Below are 21,581 nucleotides of genomic sequence, written 5' to 3' on the forward strand. Positions count from 1 at the left end.
CAAGCAGTCAGGACAAAGGGAAGGGCACTGAGTCAGGACAAGAGCTAGCTAAGATTAGCATGGACATAGCCAAACTACAAGACATGATGAGACAACCAACGCGCCCACACGTCCAATGTGTGTATTGTGGTGAAAACCACTTTCTAGCTGAGTGTCACGACCCTAGGTCATGACCTTATGCTAATTGTGGTAGGTTCGGCGATGACACCATGTATTGTTGATTACCTTGGAGGCTTGCATACACACAGCCTTACGGTCAACCCTACCTTGCGAATAGGCCACCGAACTTATTTGGAAGGGGAGATCCACTGACTCTTTTGGCACCAAATGATGCTAAAATTGCCATCCCTAGGATGGAAATTAATCCTACGGGTATTGCTAGACTGCTTGAACCCTACGTGACCCATCCATTGAGTGACACCCTAGTCCATTATGTGGACAAGCTTAGTAAAGATGAGCCTTATGTAAACCCATACATGTCATATGATGAGGAAGGCAATGCTATCCTCATGGACTATAGACTAGTACCGATGATGCTGTTGGGAAGAGGGAGAGGCACGGGCCTAGGAGGGCAAGCCCAAGAGCCAATCATGTGGACTTGCGGTCACCCAGGACATATTTCTTAGAGTTGCCACAAGAGGGAGCAAGCAAAGAGAGATAAGACTGATGTGAGATGTGCCGAGTGTTGAATCACTCATCTCTTTGTCGACTGCCCTGGGCAAAGACCATCCTCTAGTCTGGCAAACAAGCCATTGGTTCCATTGGGGTTGTTTGGTGTCGAGACGCTCGATGGAGAGGCCACACCTATCCCGTTGCATGTCATGATCCATGCGTAAACGAAGCATGCCAACATATCATTGCCAGGGCCTAGCAACCTTGACGCAACCTCGGTTGGAAAGAAGAGTTGCGGAGACAAAGGAGGAAGAGACCGGGCACTAAGATCACCCTCAAAACCAAAAGTGCCACAACTTTTCCAGTTGGAGGGAAAGTCATTGATGTAGAAGAAGAGACGTCCGCACGTCAGACAGCTAAAAAGGGAAGTGCTAGTGTCAGGGAGTACCCCAACCCGAAGCGCCAACTCGAAGCTATCAAGAAGGTAAAAGAGTGGGTGAAGGAGGCCCAAGAACACCTAAAGGATGTTGAGCCCATACTAGAAGACAAGATCAATGATCTCTCAAGCATAAGCACACCAATCTCTCTACCACAAGTGAAATCAAGGGAAACAATGGCACCACAAGTAGGGTCACCTAGACAAAGCCTAAATGCTTCGAGCTAGCAAACTAGTCTAGGCCATTGGCTAGGAATCGCAGACTTAGGAGAGAGACAAGTGACTAGAAATCTCCTCAATACACTTGTGACCACCCCTGTGACTCTAAGGTTGGGTGACCTGCTTAGGTAGCATCCAATGCTATGGATAGAGTTAAAACGTTGGGTCGAAGAATCAAATGAGACAATTATCAGGACTTTCATGAGCACGACGCAATAACTCAAATACCGAGTCTGACCTTGCACTCCATGCCTAGATCCTTACACGTCAATGCTTTTTGGGAGGGCATGGAAATGCATGCAGTCCTCCCAGTCTTGGCTTTAGGGAATGTCACAAGAAAGGAAATTGTGGACACAAAGGCAAGAGTGAGTGTGCTAAGCCACGCAGTACTTTAAACTTGGGGTAACCCACCGGTCGGAGACTGCTAGGTTCAATGTCACTCTAGCTAATGGAATGAAGGTGAAACCATGTGGAGTATTAAAAAATTGGCCAGTGAAGATTGCAGTAGTCCAATTCTCAATTGACTTCATAGTCATGAAGGGAGTAAACTACAACATCCTGCTAGGCCGACCCTGGATGCGCAACACGAGAGTCATCGAAGACTAGGGAAATGGTCTTATCTTCTTAGGAAATCGAATAGAGGCTCTTAGAGTGCATATGGACACTTGGAAGACTACGCTAGTCAACCTAGATGCCATCTCCACCGTGCTAAAGGATGGTGGAGAGTAGACTAAGGGATCCTATGGGACTCTTACTAAGTATATCCCGTGTCTTGAGGATGAGCAAGATTGGATGCATGTTCTTGATACCATCAACCTACAGTTCTCGGATGCTGAGGAATACAAACAAACCATCAAGGCAACTAATAAGTTCAAGGACACACCTTCAATGCTATTCTGCATGATGATGGAGAGTCTACGTGGAAGACCCACTCAAGTTGCATTCCAAGTCCCAGGCAATAGATGGGAGCTCCAGGAGATCCTAGGATACTTAACCAATAAGTTGGCTGGCAATCCAATGAACCTTAAGCCACTCCAACATCTCTTGGATGAGCCTGAATGGCAATGGTCCAAGGTGTACGATTTGAACTTGAAGTACAATTGGGCCTTACTTCTTGACCAACAAGAAGAGAATAGTTAGAACTAGGAGAATTAGGAGCAACCGGACAAAGTCAGCTCCAACGATGAATATGAGGACTGTTGTTTCTTTAGTGATGAGACCAAAAAGGGAATCGATACCCTAGAATACGACATTGGGGGGCATATAATCAAAAAATACAAGTAGATTATAGACCACGCAAGCAAGGTGAACTTAGAGGTGGAGTCAGACTTAAGGACTACAATTGAACTCGGTTGGAGCACATAGGTGTAATCGATTATGAGCACGTAGGCCTAGCCCAACCAAGTGATGCACCACTGCTGCAAATGGACTCACCTTCTAAGCTACAACCACCAAGAGAGAGCCCCTCTTCTAGCGACAATGGAGAGTTCGATTCTGAATCGGAGGTCAACTTAGATAGTGACCCTTAAATACCTCAGCCTCCCAAGACTAGAAGCACTAAGGGAGACCTACACGTCCACCTACGAATGCCAATAATTAAAAGAGGAATGATAGGCGTGAAACCAGGAAACACGGGCAGACGAACAACAAAAACCGCAAGACCTACCAAAACAATTCACAAAGTTCAAAAAGAGAGATAGGGTGGTGATCTTGCCAGGAGCCAAACGACATGGGCAAGCAAGCGAACCAATCAAAGGACCCGCCAAGGTCAAAGAGGTCAATTTAGCTAGGGAAGGGGAGACCCCATGACTTGTCTTTATAGTAGATGACTTGGCGGAGCAAGATGAAGCAAATCTTGTTGCTCTCCTGTGAGAGTACATAGACGTCTTTGCTTGGTCCCTAGAAGAGCTCAAAGGAGTAGACCCAAGCATGGTGACACACAGCATACCCATGACACCTGATGCAGCACCTGCCAAGCAGCAAACCATACCCCATGAATCCAAAGGACATCCATGTTGTCAAGGAAGAAATTGACAAGCTAATGAGAGCATGATTCATCTACAAAATTGAACACGTGGACTAGATCTCTCCCATAGTCATCATCCTAAAGAAAAATGGGAAGATTCGAGTGTGTGTCAATTACAAGAAGGTAAATGTAGCTACAAAAAGAGATAATCATCCACTATTGTACATCAAGCACATGTTAGAGAGAGTGGATGGCAAAGAGGGCTAGAATTTCCTGGACAACTTCTCAGGATACAATCAGGTGTAAGTGCATCCTAACGATAGGCATAAGACAGCATTCACCATTGAATAGGGAGTCTTTGCCTACATAGTCATGCCTTTTGGATTGACTAACGCACCAGCCACTTTGCAACAACTCATGTGTACAATATTCAAGGATATGCTGAGGAAGGAGTTGAAAGTTTTCGTGGAAAACTTGTGCATTCACTCTACTTGGCAGGAACACTTAAATAGGCTCCAAGTGGTCTTTGAATAATGTCAACTATATCGCCTTTCAGTGAACCCCTTGAAATGCTAGTTCTGGGTGAAGCATGGATCTATCCTAGGACACGTGGTGTCAAAGAATGGCGTTGCCATAGATTTCTCGAAGATCAAGATCATTGTCGACCTTCCGCCCCCAGCCGATTACAAGGGTGTCGAGTGCTTCTTAGGACACATCGCGTACTATTGACACTTTGTGTTGAACTACCCATTGATTGCTAGACCTCTATACAAGGTGTTAATTGTATTCAAATGGACTACCTAGTGCCAACACACATATGAGGAACTAAAAAATACTTTGGCCACTGCCCCAATACTACGAGCCCCAGATTGGACACTCACGTTCCATGTGCACATCGATGCTTTGAAATTCATCGTAGGAGCTGTGTTGTGCCAACCTGGTGAACACAACCTAGACGACCCTGTGAGTTTTGTTAGCAAACAACTCACTGACACTAAAATGGACTACTTGACAATGGAGAGAGAGAGCTTGGCCATGGTGTTTGCTGTGAAGAATTTCGACACTATCTTTTGGCTAGGCATTTTGCTTTCTTTGTTGACTATCAAGCCCTGTTGTATGTGGTCAATAAACCATGTGCTACAAGATGCATTCCAATATGGCTTCTTTTGCTTTTGGAGTTTGATTTCTCCATGACGGTGCATAAAGGAAAACAACATTGCATGGCTGACCATCTATCTTGCATCACGGGAGAATCGGCTAGACAAGGCATTCTGGACAAACTACCAGACGCACATCTATTTCGATTGTCTAGTGAAAAAGATTTTTTTAGAGCTAACATGACACCTTATTGGGCATATGACATAGTTCAGGTGCTTGAACACGAGCTGTCGGAGCAACCAATAGATAAAACCCGACTTAGACGTCTTATCCTAAAAATCCAACCCTATAAGTTGATAGCTGGCCAACTTTATAGGCTAGGAAAAGATGGGTTTGTGCATAGATGCATGTGTGAGCATGAGATGCATGTGTGAGCATGAGACGCATGGCGTTTGACAGAGGCACACGGCGGAGTCGCAGGAGGACATTTCAACGGAGACATGACAACTTGCAAAGTGTTGCAGTCTCAACTGTGGTGGACTACCCTCTTCCAAGATGTGATGTGATTCGTGAAGCATTGTGATGGGTGCCAACAAACTAAAGTACCTATTTGTAAAGATTGCATGGAGCTAACCCTAGTTATTTCACCACAACCCCTCGAGAAATGGGGGATTGACTTCATCAAACCCATTAGTTCTACATCACAATATTTGCAAGACAAATACATTATTGTGGCTACTAATTATCTAACAAAATGGATAGAAGCACAAGCTACAAGAAACAATGACGCTTTGACCACTGCTAAATTCCTATGGGAGTAAGTGATATCATGATTCGGCTACCCCATGGAACTAGTTAGCAACCAAGGCACCCACTTCATCAACAAAGTGACAGCTCACCTCTTATCCTCTTTCCTAATCATCCATAAAAAATCTTCACCATATTACCCATAGGCAAACGATCAAGCTAAATCAACAAATAAAATGCTAGTGAACGTCCTGACCAAGGTTGTCTCCGCGTCACGCAGTGATTGATACAATAAGTTGATGGCAGCCTTGTGGGCCAACCATATGGCTTATAAGACCGTTGTAGGAAATCCTACCCTTGGAATTCTTTGTACCAAGCCTTAGAATCGCCCTTCAAGAAAGATGGGATGGGAAGGGGGCATGGACTGAGCGCTTGATTGAACTCGAACGCTTAACAGAAACCTGTTTTCTAGCCACTCATGTGCTCATATGCGAGAAGGCAAGACGCAAAAGCTGGTTTGACAAGCATGTCAAGTAGTGCAACTTTAAAAGGGTGACTTAGTATTGTTGTACTTAGTCAAAGAACATAAGCAAAAACTGAAATTTTGGGGGCTAGGACCTTTCAAGGTTTGAGCCATTAGGCAAACTGGCAACGTAGAACTTGAAACCCTAGAGGGCGAGGGCATAGGCTTCTTCAATGGTAGCCGCATAAAGAAGTACTTTTCCCCCACACACCCATTGCATGAGCCCCCAATGCCAACACTGCCTATCAAAGTACGAGTAGCCACTATCACCGAGATGGACAGTGAGGATGAGGAAGCAGTACCGCCAGCTTACCTACACATGACGGTCACTACCAAACACACATGCACCATCAACGCATTGATCAATGTGGGAGCTGATCTTAATATCTTAACTCATGACCATTGGACCCACATTGGCAAACCATATTTGCATCCCACTAATGCTAATCTTATCCCTTATGGAGACCGACCCTCCAAACTTTTGGGAAAGTGCAAGGTTGCAGTTTCTATCGAGTTTGAAAGCATACTGATAGTTTTCTCTGTGTTGTCCAACATTAAGAATGCATGCACAAAATTGCTATTGGGACGAAATTTCAAGAAGCAAGCTCGTTGGAATGTCGACAATGAGCTGCAGCACATCCACCTCACCATAGGTAATGTTCGCATAGCTACAGCTTTCAGTAAGGGCGGGTTGACCTTTTCCAAGTCCACAATGCCACCGGTAGAGCAACCCACCACCAAGGCTAAGTAGGGGGGTCTTGAGTCGTCACAACCCACCCAGTCTTGAGGGCCCGCAACCCACTAGAACCCACCCTGAAGCCCATGAACCCCATTTAAAATGGGGGCCTAAACAAGGAGCGCCACCTAGGAATAGAAATCCTTGACCTTGCAAAGCTCATCATCCGCACTCAAAACCTAGGAAGCCAAGGCTTTTCCATAAACGTCAATGCACGGTGGGTCCCTACGACCTTATTGCAAGCACAAGGCTACTATGTGGGTAACACTTGGATTTGGCTACCTAAAGCCAAAATGACCAAAGACCCTACTCAAATGTCACCCTCAAACTTGACCAGACAAAACATCATACCAGAGACCATCACAACATAAGAGAATTAGGCTACTAAGTCCATAGAACCTCCAAAGTCTAGCTCAGCAGGACCTAAAGTGGCACGACAACCAAAAGTCCCACTTAACCCATCGAATGTGAGGCCAAGCTCCAACCTAAAGAACAACCGACATTGTGACTATTGGCTACTTAAAACTCTAGTTGAGGTAAGCCTCAACCCCCCACTGGCCTTCGACCCTCTTATGAGCAATGATCAATCTTGATCTTGGCCACGGACTTAGCTGAAAACATGGGGGATGACTTGATTGCTTGCCTGCAATGCTTGGACGCTACTTTTATGACCCTAGCTAAAAGCTACAAACAACTATACTTAGGCCTCTTGGATGAACCTATAGCAATGGAAGATCAAACACTCTCGTGCTCTTGGGAAGAGTCAAAATTTGTATTCATCAAGGCTTCTACAGGCAGCTCAAGAATTAATTGCAACTGAGATATCCCACAAACAATCCATCAAGCAACCTCTCATTATTTCATATAACAAGAATACAACCCCAGCCATAAATCAAGAAATCACTGAGTTGGAACAACTTGTCGACCATAACTCATCCTTCTTACATAGATAGTACACTCTACGATTGCAATGGGAGCAAGTGGGATATCAAATAATGACCAATGCTGATCAGCAGTGCGGAATCAAGGCATCTGAATATGACCCAACCTATGTCGCTCCAACTTCCTATAGGGTGTTTTATTCTAGTCGTAATTGACCCATAAAAGAGCACATTAAGGGACATATGTTGTTAGATCGCACCAACACATAGGAGGAGTTGCATGTCGCTAGTTGAACAGACTCCGGTGACTTTTTGCTTGACGTCCTCAATTATAACATGCACATAGGCATTTTCCCTTTCGACATGGACAACTATACTAATCATGAGTATAATCCAAATTTCTATGTCTAGCTCATGCAAAGGTAGCACTATCACATTAGGTGGTGAACGACTGTCACCCTCTAACCCTTTAATCCTAGGAAGGATTCTTGTCATATTCAAAGAGGGGAAGGTATGGTATTAAAACAAACCAAAACACATAACAAGAACCATAAAGGAAAATAACACATGTGGGACATGAGGGACCTCAATCATAGGATGAAGTAACTTGTGAGACTGAGGAATTGATAATAAAACTTGAAAGCAATGGACTTAGATTGTTGAAGGAAAAAGTCCAATCATGTATTAAAAATAGGTTTATCTACCTAGCATGAAGTCTTGTCTTTCGGTAAAGCTAGGTGAAAAAGCACTAATGGCAAAACATGGCTTACGATAGGAGCTAAAGATGTCGTAGTAGGACCGAGCCCATCACCTACCTTTCATGGAAGAGGAAATAGCAAAGTACGGCCTATCCCTTGAAAATCGGGTATACAACCAGCTCAGGTTTAGGAGCATCCACAATATCAAAGGAATGGTGACCACAGTGAGGAAGCTATCAAGAGGATTGTGGATCAGTGAAACCTCGCCACGTATATCAAAAAGTTTTGATCACACTAGGTGGGTGGAATTATTGAGGACATATGACCTTGACAAGGAGAGTGGGACAGTGTCCTTGGCAAGCAGGGAAGGAACTAAGCAGGTGCAGGTCAGCAAGACGCTAGTGAAAAATGCATTGGGATCGGAACCAAAAGTGGAGAAGAGGCACAAAAGAGATGTTTATGCCATGCTGGGGATAAATATCAAGATCCACTATAGGATCTTTGCTAAAGTTATCAAGATTTTGGTCTAAAGCAACGATACTACCACCAACATAATGCCATCTACTTTAATAAAAGCTAAGGATGAAATTTTGAGTAGCAATCATATATTTACAAGCTATAGATTCTTGATCTATCTTACGTATAAATTTTCCTTCTATCGTCCTAGTGTCCCATCCCTCATCAACAAATTGTATAACATGATCATACGCTAGTCTCTTCACTAAAAGCATGGCCTTTGATCTTCTTATCTTAGCATTAGAAAAGAAGTCAACAAATATATATAGGCATGAACAAAGTAACTTTTCCTAGCCTACTTGAGATACTAGGTTTGAATACTCTTTGTATCCCAAAAAATATTTTACATCTATAGCCCTCACTAGGAGTTGGCAAAGGCCACTCAAAGCTTGAAGAATTTGGCAAAGAAAGGAGGGATATTGATCCCCATTGGCTACACTACATGGGGATAATATAAGAACGGTCATAGAAGAACATTCCATTCTTTGTGAGCTCTGTCTTCTTTCTACCTTTATATGTCTCTTCTCCAACCAAGCCATGCATCACATCAATCACATCAACAATAGATTCGACCAGTTGCCATTCTTCAAGATTAAAGGAATAGACATCTACAAGACAAATGAACAAATGCTATAATTGAAAACCTTAAACCAAGTTTAAGAAAAGAAAGACTTTAAAAATCAAATCCTTACAATTTGGTTTATGCATTGGAAGATTTGAACTTCCAATTTCCAAATATAGCTCTCTATGCATAAACACATGTTTCACTAGAACCTCTTTTATGTTATTATTATTTACTCCAAGCTTGAAATCTAAGATTCTACCCTTTCAACTAGAGATGAACAAGCTCTCATATCTTTGCATTTTCTCACGTTTTTCCTATTACATGGTGATCCAACAGCCTTTGCTAATGATTGTAGGAATCCATCTTCCATCTTTTTGGAATGAGTTAAACACTGATATGGATGTGATTTGGAAGCTTGGACACCTTGTTGAAGGTTGAATTTTTGTATCCATATGAGAGAGAGAGAGAGAGAGAGAGAGAGAGAGAGAGAGGACTAAGCTACGAAAAGGAGGGAAAAACTCGAGAGAGATCAAAGAAAGGAGGGAAAAAAATAAGTGCCAAGCTCTTTATTAATTTGAATTTAGATTAAACATATCATTATCATTAATCTAGACATATCATTAGTTAAAAGTTGCGGGGATTGTATATCATTAATGCAAAGAATATCATAATCACAAATATAAGAGGCTAAAAATAGATATTGATAATACAAAGTCTTAATATTATTATATATATATCTTTTTGTAGAATCACTTTTTGTATTTTTAAATATACAAATTCTGTTATGGAGGCTCTGCTCCTATTGGTCTAGGGCACTCTCTCTCTATCTCCTAAAAGACATTTTCAAGACCTCAAAACTCCCCTAATGTCTACTTTGGCACGCTCTCATGCTTTGATTTCTAGTAGACAAGGTCAATGCTCTAGATGGAGGGAGTGGTTCTAGGGGGGTGCTATAGAGATGAGGATGTTGTAAGTCCATGATCAGTTCCAAAGAGGGTTGCTACTCCTCGCTTTCGTTACCAGTTCTAGAGAGGGTGGCTCAGGTGGGTGTTGTGAAGGCATCAATATAGTGTCCCCGTCTAGTTAATCCGGTGGATACTTGTCACCTCCAAGATTTGTCACACTTGTAGGAGAATCTAATTTGGTGACTCCAAGTTTCGCTCAGCCATCTGTAGATGGCACCCCTATGGGTGCTACTCCTAGAGATACTACCCCTCCAGGTATGCTAGATGTGTACAGGGGTCTCCTAGTTATGCCTAGGAGCGTGCTCGTAGGCTCAAGGATGTCACTGTGTACAAAAATGTGTATCACGTGAGTTCAAAAAAGGGAAATATAAAAAAATATAAGCTTACATATATACATTCACACAATGAAATATTTTAAGACGTATAAATTTATTCACAGAATGGAATTTTATATTTCATATACATGATTTTTATAGAAGGGTGTTCTTAGTTTACAAAAGTGACCTAGATCATTTTACGAAAGGGTATGATGAGCCTTAATAAGTAAACAAAGTACTTTTGTTTTTCAGAGTACTAACTTGGGGGGGAGGGGGGGGGTTACCTTATTTTTCGAAGCACACTTTTTAGGGAGGTGGAGGGGGGGGGGAGGTGGGGGGATGGGGGTGTGTGTGGGGTGGGAAGGGGATGGGTGGGGGGAAGACGGGGGGAAGGGAAATCAATTCCACCTACCCAACCTCCACAAAATCAAGTCCCTTTTAGCTAAAGACCCTTTAACTCGTTCTTCCCCTACTGTGAGTGATCTCATGTATTAGGAATTTGAAATGGAATTTGAAGAAGATGATGAGGTCGAGGAACAAGAGGGAGACAACCTCTAAGCTATACCAGATATTAATGCTACCACAATGATCAATGAACATGTTGCCTCTAGTTCTCCTCTACCATAGGACATCCCCAAATATACCCTTGATACACCACCTTCTATCCTTGGTCTTAATGGAGGACTTTTAGTGAAATGATGTAGATTTTTTCCATGTGCATTGGCCTTGATGAAGAGACATTATCAAAAAGATCTAGGTTTCATCAGCATGCCATTGAAAATCCCCTTATGGAGGAGACTATGTGGCATCTAGATGGCATTGAAGGGAATTGTTGTGAGCTCGTTGATGACTATAGGGGCATCCATGGAGGCTATCTAGACTCTTCAGATGAAGAATTTGGGCTGGATGATCTTGCTAATACTACTCTCAATCATGAAGATGAAGGTGACTCCTCACATGATTATATATACATATATACATACATACATACATACATACATACATACATACATACATACATACATACATACATACACACACACACACACACACACACACACACATATATATATATATATATATATATAATATCATTACACACACACACACATACATTATTTTAGATATACATTTATATATAGACATCAATTTATAAACATATAAAAGTAAAATATATACACATTAATATTTTTAACTGAGACTTATGTTATCATAATATCAATACGTAATTAATATTTATACTGATGTAATTTATATAGACATCATTATAATAGTAATATCTATATGTCAATATTAAAGTTAATCTAATATTCGTACATATTCATGTACGTCCATCTTAATGACAGATTTGTCGTGTATTAGATTTTATAGTGCTTGTTACCCTTCATTAAGGCAGTAGGGCCATGTGATGCCAGGAGGCATATTTCACAGTAGATTCTGTGCCACGGTGGATTCCATGAGATTTTACGGTAGATTCCATAAACTTTGTTGACCAGGGCTCATACACAAAGTGGATTCTTTGTGCGAGAAGTTGATGGGGACGCTATCTTTTTTGGGCATTTCATTAATTTAGTGTGTACATGGGTGATTCCATAGCGGGTGATTCCGCAAAATACATATTAAATTAATAAACGTTTATGAGTTTAGAGTGCGCACTCGCGATAAATTAAGGTTAGGATTGATTTCTAACCAGTTGATTTATTTATGTAGCTGAAGACTGCTAGGTATTCACTTTTGTTGGTTTAATTGTATTATTTTACTAACGATTGTGAATGCTTCAGTTGATGTGTAGAGATAGCAGCAGTGGCAGAGGAAAGCATTAGAGGATAGCGTGTATTAAAGTTATCACTTATATTTTGATGGGCGCATACCTTAGGCATGGCGCCTATATTTTGTCGCGCCTATTTATTGAGGCGTTGGATATTTATTTATTATTTTATATGTGCATGGGCGCATGATTATGATATTTGTATTTGGACATTGTATTGGGTATGCCTGACTCTTTGGGAGCCCACCTATTATCTTTATTTCTATTTTGTGCTAAAGCAAACTCAAAAGCCAAAAGCGTGCTATTTTCTAATTTGGGCTATTATTTGAGCTTGAAGATGATTAATACATTAAAAAAACATGCTTTGTGGAGCGCTCACACAAGGCATGGGGGGAGATTGCACCCAATTGGTCTCTTGTTCATGTCATGCATGCTTTCTACCTTGAGTTTTGTGCAAAAAGTAGAGTTCTTTTGTTCTTGGGGACCTTCTAGCATTCACTATGCGAGCATACAACATTCGATCTGCGCACCAGTGGTATCAGAGCGAAGTTGAGATCGAGAGCTTCCAATCGCTACCCATCTTGTGCAAAGGCAGAGCTCCTAGAATGATCAAGCTCTACGGTCAGTCTCATCGCGAACGGTCGATATGGGTGGATTCTTGGCGGTTAAGAACCTCTGTTTACAGCCTCTGATCGCAAAGGACCGGCCTATAACAGCGGAGGACCACATCAATATCTCTCCTTTCAAGTCGTTTTTCAACAGAGAAGAGATAACCTTCCATATCTCCAAGTTTCACTTCAAAGTCAATAAAGCTTTAGTAAAAAGCTTAGTTAGAAGCTTTAAAAAGCTTCAGGAATTCAATTCCTCAAAAAACAGCAAGAGTATGCACTAAACGGCGTCAAAACGGCATCAAACGTCCTCAAGTCCACGATAATCACACAGATTTTATTAAGCTATTAAGCTTCTTAATCTTCTAAGTTCTACAAGTCTCCAAAGCCTGCAAGTTCTGTAAGTCTAAATTTACTAACTCTGTAAGTCCAACAAGTCATTAAAAGTCAGAACTGACTTGTGTCAAAAACCCCCATAAGGACTGTTCCTACACAGAAGTACCGAACTGCAAAGTTGTTCCCTCAAAGACTCTGTTCACATACGTAGACTTACTGAACCAGTTTCAGCACACACAGAAGGTCATACGCAGAATGTACGAAGATTTTAAACCCCGCAATTGCCAAAGACGAAGACTGTGAAAGCCAAACAAAAAAATCTATAAGCCTTGTACACTCGACTTTGAGCTACACTCATCCCGCTAATTGGATTTTGAGAGTGTGAGGTCTTTTAAATTTTTACAGGATGACAGAATAAAATATGGATGATTTAATGGCTGAAGGTGATCTTCTTGAACCTACGGTGGAACAAAAGTTGGATTTAATTATGATGCAGTTGGATGAAGAACGAAGAGCTCGGCAAAGCATTGCAAGTTCAATTGGCCAATTCACAAAGATCGACTACCGACAAAGAGGGACCACAACCCGAAGATCTTATCCGATGAACCATCGATGCGACTCTTGAAGCTCAATCAATCTGTAAAGAAACAAAGATAAGTAAAAGAAAGTTCAAATTCCGTACTTTCAATGGCACTCGAGATGGAAAAACTGTTCTTGCATTCATCAGTCAGTTTGATGATTACTTTCATGAAGAGACATATGCTGAAAAAGATAAAATCAAGTGTGTCACTAATCATTTAGTGGATAGAGCATCTCTTTGGTGGACCGTGTTTCGTAAGAGCATAGATTGTCCCACTACCTGGGAGAGTTTCAAGAAGAAGTTTATGCAGAATTTTCTTCCTCCACAATCCCATGAAAAAGCCATAAAGCAATGGGACCTTCTTCAGCAAAGAGATCGTGAGCCTATTTCTCAGTACACTGAACGCTTTTGGAATGCCTTACTCCAACTACACATGCTTGAAGACGTACCTGAAGTGACTCACAAGCGTAAGTATATGTCTGGATTACTTGGACATTACTACGCTGAAGTCAATATGTTCAAGCCTGCAACTCTTGAAGATGCAATTTCTTTAGCTCATGACACTGAAGACAAAATTCAAGGAAGAGACAAGCGTCCACAACAATTTCAAACAAATGGTAACTATGGTTCTAAGCAATTCAATTCAAATTTTAGAAGATTCAATCAAAGTCGATTTCCTTCATCATCTTTCCGTAAGTCTTGGACAAAACCACATTTTTTGCCATCAAATACCAATCAAAACCCTAAGCCATCTTCACAGCCAAATCCTAATATTCCTAGACTTCCTACCATTGCAAACAATGTATCTAAAGCCAAACCTATAGTGTGTTACAAATGCCATCAACCTAGACATCTAGCAGCCAATTTCCAATTGAAGAAGCCCCCTGTACATATCAACTATCTTGGAGCAATGGAAGATGAAGAACATGAGGAAATGCCTGACTTTACGGAAGATGAGGACGACATTGCTACTCCTTCGGATACTTTACCAAGTATGCCCACTCCACATTCTTTGCTGACAATGAAATGTTTAGTGCATGGAAAAGAAAAGATTATTTTGCATGATGATGGTAGTACCCATGATTTTATTTCTACAAAGTTAGTGAAAGAATTGAAATTACAAACTATTCCCACGCATTACCGCATTAAAGCAGCATTCTTAGGCACAAGGTATAATGGAACACAAGAGGTGCATGATTTAGAAATTCAAATCGGTGAATATACTGAAAGAATGAATTTTTTTAGTTGTACCATTACAGTCCAGTGATATTATCTTAGGTATGCCTTGGCGTCATCAGCATAATCCTGACATAGATTATTCCACGCATTCAATTAAAATTCATTTTCGAGGAAAACACATTACATTGTATGGTATGCATCCATCTAATAATTTTCCACTGCTTACTCATACTCAAGCTAAACGTGCATTACGCAAAAGTAGTAAATCTTATCTAATTTGGGTGAATGAACTGCAAGCTAAAGAAAAATATATGCACCCTAGGCATAAATAATTCCTTGCACAATTTAAAGATTGTTTTGCTGAAGATCTACCACCTAGACTACCTCCTTCACGTCCCGAAGACCACAAAATATATTTAATTCTTGATACTCAACCACCTTGTAAAGCACCATATAGGCATAACCAGATAGAGCAGAAAGAAATTCAAAATCAAGTTGAGGAATTATTAAATAGAGGATTGATTAGACCTACTAGTTCTCCATTTGGCGCACCTGTTTTGTTGGTAAAGAAGAAGAAGAATACTTATCGTATGTGCATTGACTATCATGCCCTAAATAAGATTACTGTAAAGAATAGATATCCAATTCCTAAGGTAGATGATCTTATGGATAAACTATAAGGTTCTGCCATATTTAGTAAAATAGATCTTAAATCTGGTTATCATCAGGTGAGATTAGATAAATCTGACATATTCAAGACTACATTTAGAACACAATTTGGTCATTATGAATTTTTAGTGATTCCTTTTGGATTGACTAACGCACCTACTACATTTAGTAGAATGATGAATCACGTATTTTTGAAATATCAGCATTGTGTTATAGTATTCTTTGATGATATCTTGGTTTTCAGTAAAAATGAGAAAGAGCATTATGAACATCTGTCTTTGCTTTTCAAGTTGTTGAAAGATAATCAATTGTATGCTAATCTAGAAAAGAGTGAGTTCTTTCAAACAGAAATTGAATATCTAGGTCATATTGTGTCATCAGAAGGTATTAAGGTTGACCCTAAGAAGATAGAAGCAATGTTGAACTGACCTATACCTAAAAATGTGCATGAGTTACGTTCTTTTCTAGGTCTTGCTAGTTTTTACAAGAAATTTGTGTGAAATTTTTCATTACTTGTTTTGCTTTTGACTAAATTTTTAAAGAAAGGTATTGTTTATCATTGGTTTGATAATCAATAGAAATCTTTTGATTTATTGAAACATGCATTAACCCATGCTCCTATATTACAACTACCTGATTTTAATAGACCATTCTTTTTAGTAGTTACTAATGCTAACGGATGTGGAATAGGAGCCATACTTATGCAAGATAATCATCCCATAGCCTATTCTAGCTGTAAATTGAAACCATCCAAACTTAAATATTCCACATATGATAAAGAATTGTTAGCTATTGTACAAGCTTTAAGACAATGGAAACATTATTTAATGGATTGTGAGTTTATGATTAAGACTGATCAACAAAGTGTTAGACATCTCCTTAGTCAATCCCAAATATCTGACCGACATATCAAATGGACAGCTTTTATTCAGATTTTTCATCCTCTTATCCAATATCAACCAGGTAAAAAACATGTAGTGGCCGATGCATTAAGTAGAAGACCAACCATTCATAATATCTCTGTTATATCATTTGATTCTCTAACTCCTATGAAAGATACTTATCATCAGGACATTACTTTTCATGCTAATTGGAATAAATTAGTTGGAAATAAATGGATTCCTATTGATTCACTGTCTTTCAATGATGGATTCATGTTTTATGAAAAGAGATTATGTGTTACAGTTCCATTTAGATCCTTTGTTTTGAATGAGATTCATTGTCCTCCATATCAAGGTCATGGAGGTATTATATCTACTTTACGTACATTGTGACTGAAGATTTTTATTGGCCACATATGGACACTGATGTATCTAACTTTGTTTCTGAATGTTTGGTTTGTCAAAGAATTAAGAGACATCATGGTAAACAACATGGTTTACTTATGCCTTTATCTATTCCATCAAGACCATGGAAACAGATTTCTATGGATTTTATTATTGGTTTACCTAATACTGAAGCTAACCATGATATGATTTGGACTATTGTAGACAGGTTTAGTAAACAAGCATATTTCATTCCATGAAAGAAAACTTTAACAGCATCTCAGGCAGCACAATTGTTTTTGAGAACTGTTTTTACTAATCATGGATTACCAAAAGTTATTATTTCTGACCGTGATTCTAGATTTTGTAACAACTTTTGGATTACTTTGTTTGCTAACCTAGGAACAAAGATTGATTTCTCATCTGCATTTCATCCTGAAACTAATGGACAAACAGAAGCCAGTAACAGTACTATTTTAGATCTTTTACATGCTTATACTATTTCTAAACCACAAACATGGGACACACATTTGCATTTACTGCAATTTGCATATAACAATACACCACACACATCTACAAAGAAAGCACCGTTTAAAGTGATTTATGGTTATAGATTGTCTACACCTGTTGCTTCTTTATCAAATAGAATTCAGAGTACTGATAATATTGCTAATATGCACGCTACTATTTTTTATGAGGTTAAAGACATGATTTCCAAAGCCTAGCAATCGTATACAAAACAAGCTAATAAGAAAAGACAGGCCATGAATTTCAAAGTTGATGACTATGTTTGGTTGAGAATAGAAAAACGTAGATTACAAAGTGTAGATAATCACCCAGTTGTGAAATTAGCACCTAGATTCTATGGACCATTTAAGATCATTCACAAAATCAATGACAATGCATTCAAGTTCGAACTACCACCTCATTGGAAAATTCACAACACATTTCACATTAGTTTATTACGACCCTTTAGAGGCCAATTACCTATACACCCTGTTTATGAAAACCCACCTCTGTTAGATGAAGAGACTAAAATACTTGAACCTGAAGCTATCATAGATACTGACTTTATGACTACTAGAACTGGCTGTAGATATTCTAGATATTTGGTCAAGTTTAAAAACCATCTTGTTGAAGAGGCCCAATGGATGCACGCTAGAGACTTAAATGCTTTCCCCACTCTATTAGCTCCACATTGAGCTAATAGCAATTGAGGACAATTGCTATCCCACCCTGGGGGTATGATGCCACGAGGCATATTTCACGGTGGATTTCGTGCCACGGTGGATTTCGTGAGGTTTTACGGTGGATTTCGTAAACTCTGTTGACTGGGGCTCATACACAAAGTGGATTCTTTGTGCGAGAAGTTGATGGGGACGCCTATCCTTTTTGGGTGTTTCATTAATTTAGTGTGTACATGGGTGATTCCATAGCGGGTGATTCCGCAAAATACATATTAAATTAATAAACGTTTATGAGTTTAGAGTGCGCACTCCTGATAAATTAAGGTTAGGATTGATTTCTAACCAGTTGATTTATTTATGTAGCTGAAGACTGCTAGGTATTCACTTTTGTTGGTTTAATTGTATTATTTTACTAACGATTGTGAATGCTTTAGTTGATGTATAGAGATAGCAGCAGTGGCGGAAGAAAGCATTGGAGGATAGTGTGTATTCGAGTTATCACTTATATTTTGATGGGCGCATACCTTAGGCATGGCGCCTATATTTTGTTGTGCCTATTTATTGAGGCGTTGGATATTTATTTATTATTTTGTATAGGCATGGACGCACGATTATGATATTTGTATTTGGACATTGTATTGGGCATGCTTGACTCTTTGGGCGCCCGTCCATTAGCTTTATTTCTATTTTGTGCTAAAGCAAACTCAAAAGCCAAAAGCGTGCTATTTTCTAATTTGGGCTATTATTTGAGCTTGAAGATGGTTAATACATAAAATGCATGCTTTGTGGAGCGCTCACACAAGGCATGGGGGGAGATTGCACCCAATTGGTCTCTTGTTCATGTTGTGCATTCTTTCTACCTTGAGTTTTGTGCAAAAAGTAGAGTTCTTTTGTTCTTGGGGACCTTCCGGCATTCACTACGCGAGCATACAGCATCCGATCTGCGCACCACCATGAAAGGTTTGAGCCTTGTGTTTCCCATATCTTCTTTTATAATTTCTACAGGGTCTCTCAATCATTGTGCAATTGTGCCTATGTGATACGAGGCAAACAGAAGAAACCACCCATTGCACGTGGGTGTTCGTAGTTGGGCATGCACGTCGACACATGGCTATCATAAATCCACTCGCAAGGAAAGCTTGTAATGACATATGTCCCCCTCCCAAAGCTTCTTTCTAATAATGATAATAATAATAATAATAATAAAAGATTAACAAGGCTCTAGAAGAACACCTAGATATTACTAATAAACATGGAGAAGTGGTCAAATATCCTAGTCAGTACCATTGCAAAGGTCTGAACAAGCGTCAAGAAATTTGGTCTGCCCATGCATCATGACTAAAACATAATTTCACTATTATCAAAATCTAGAGGGAAAAAAAAAGAACACAAAGAATGTGTAAATCTAGCCAAGCTTTGAACTCTTCTCCCTTATAATTTTTGTCTTTATAAGGATTGGGTTGGAGGGTCGATCGTCCCCCTCTATGTGTTGTTCCTTCGAGCTTGCGGCTATGGTACAGAATGCCGAGTTGCCACATGCTCCCCATTGCCTCGCCCCTGACCTGTAGGAGGATGGCCTCCAACTTAACATCAACTTCCCCCAAGTCAACCTCGATGACAATGTCTTACCCTTGATGAAGATTTCGGGATCAAGAGATGCACGTGGCTACCGTTTTCTTGATGCCAAATATTTCCAAAAAATTATGAGAAGCTTGAGGGTGTGGTTCAGAAGATTTTTGGTCATGGCCTTTGAATGCCCAAGGATGAAGAAATTGAAAAGACTAAAGGCTATGCTTTTATAGAGTACACAACGCCTCAGTTCTTGTTGGACTCTTAGATGTGAATGCCAATTTGTGGATTGTTGTTTGATTTCTATTTCTGTAGTATACATAGAAATCTAGGATTGGATCATACATTTGGTTTTTCAGCTTATAATCTATACAATTTCATGCTTTTAGGAGGCTCAAATATCTAGAGAACAAACTAATGGCTACAAATTGGATAAGTCCCATGACAAGTATATGAAAGTGCCAGATGAATGGGCACAAACCTCATACTTGGGTATGCATGTACCTACTCTTGAAGGTGCATTTGTACCATTCTACACAACTCAGATATGATCTCATCTTGATTTGCATGTATTTCAGGAAAATCTTTTAAATTGGCTAAAGGATGAATGAGGTTGAGACCAGTTTGTCGTTCCGTTTGGATCAGAGACTGAAGTTTATTAGAATGACACTAGATTAGGGAAACTGACCATATTTACCACCATTCTGTAAGTTGAAATTTTTTTGCAGTTTAGATAGTTGCAACAAGAGAACATGTTGTATATTGACAACTAGCTTTTGTAATAGTTTTGGATAGAGAGCTTTGTGAAATGGTATCTCCTTGGATCTTACCTTGCCACAATTCATAGACAAGGTGCAGTTATATGGGGTGGCGCCCAATCCTTTAACCAAATAATTAAATACATTCATCCTCAACTATGACTCATCTTCTCTAGTTTATGATTTGTAAGTTGGGAATGCTGCTGAATATGAATGTTGGCTCTTGTATCAATTCTGTGATTTGCTCTTTCAGGTTAGGCTAATTGACTTCTCTCCAAGAGAGATATATAACGTGACATATAGTAGTCATGAACCAAGCAACCCCAGAGATACAAAGATTATTGATGAATTTTATTTTTTCTTTGGAAAATTGCATGCACAAGTGTTTACTAATGTCTAGATATGTTTATGGAGAGGGTAACACTTAACATTTATGATGTGAGGACTAGGAAAGTGCTCAGAGAATTTAAGGGAAGTAATGATTTTGCAACGAGTGGAATAGGGGGTGTGGCAGGGGTCTCTTGGCCAGTGTTCATGTATAGTTATTCTCTACTTATTCTCTGTTTCTCTGTTATCATTTTAAGTTAACTGAGATTAATGGAGGTTTTCGTTCTGCTGTAAATGGGCGGGAGGCAGAGATGATAAGTATTTTTCTTGCATAGGCAAGAATGCAATCAGTGTGTACGAGAATGAGACCATGGGTGTGCTTGATAAGAAATCTTTGAGAGTAGACAATGTCATGGACTTTAGTTGGTCCCCCACAAACTCTATCCTAGCTTTATTTGTTCCTGAAAGAAATGGAGGTAATTAGCCTGCTAGAGTGAGTGCATTTGGTCTTATGCTAAACTTTCATAAGATGCATTATCTCTAGAAGTCGTAATTGTTGTTGTGCCTTCCTATTATGAATGGTAGTTTTTTGTGTTATGCACCATTTTTTTCTTCCATCTCATTGTTGCTACTATGCTGAGTGGGATGTCCCCTTTATCTTTATCATTGACAATAGTGTAGTTTTGGAGTGTCTCGATAGGACTTGTTGCTTTAATTGGCTCCTGCATAATTTGACAAGTAAGTCTATTGTAGATCCCCAATAGGGAGGAGCTCAAAAAAAAGAACTTGTTCAATGTTAGTGATTGCAAAATCTACTGCCAAAGCCATGGAGATTATTTGGCCAGTAGATAGATACACAAAAATAGAAAAGAGTACGTACACTAGATTTGAGCTATTCAAAATCTAGGAGAGAGACATTCCAATTCTCTGGTTTTGGAATTGGAAAACAAAATGACAAAATTATTGCATTTTCATGGATGCCTAAAGGTCACAAATTTTCCATCATTCACGGAGATGGACGTAGGCCATTAGATGTTACATTCTACTCCATAAAAA

At 39.8% G+C, this 21,581-nt stretch overlaps 1 pseudogene; it reads left to right on the top strand.

Annotated features, from left to right (window-relative positions):
* Positions 1–8,128: 8,128 nt before the first annotated feature.
* Positions 8,129–21,069, top strand: LOC148042059 (eukaryotic translation initiation factor 3 subunit B-like; annotated as a pseudogene).
* The last annotated feature ends 512 nt before the right edge of the window (positions 21,070–21,581 follow it).

This window comes from Lygodium microphyllum, chromosome 1 (genome assembly GCF_053477565.2).
Source record: "Lygodium microphyllum isolate KBCC chromosome 1, Lygodium_microphyllum_v1.1.10, whole genome shotgun sequence".
In the NCBI taxonomy this organism is placed as follows: Eukaryota; Viridiplantae; Streptophyta; class Polypodiopsida; order Schizaeales; family Lygodiaceae; genus Lygodium; species Lygodium microphyllum.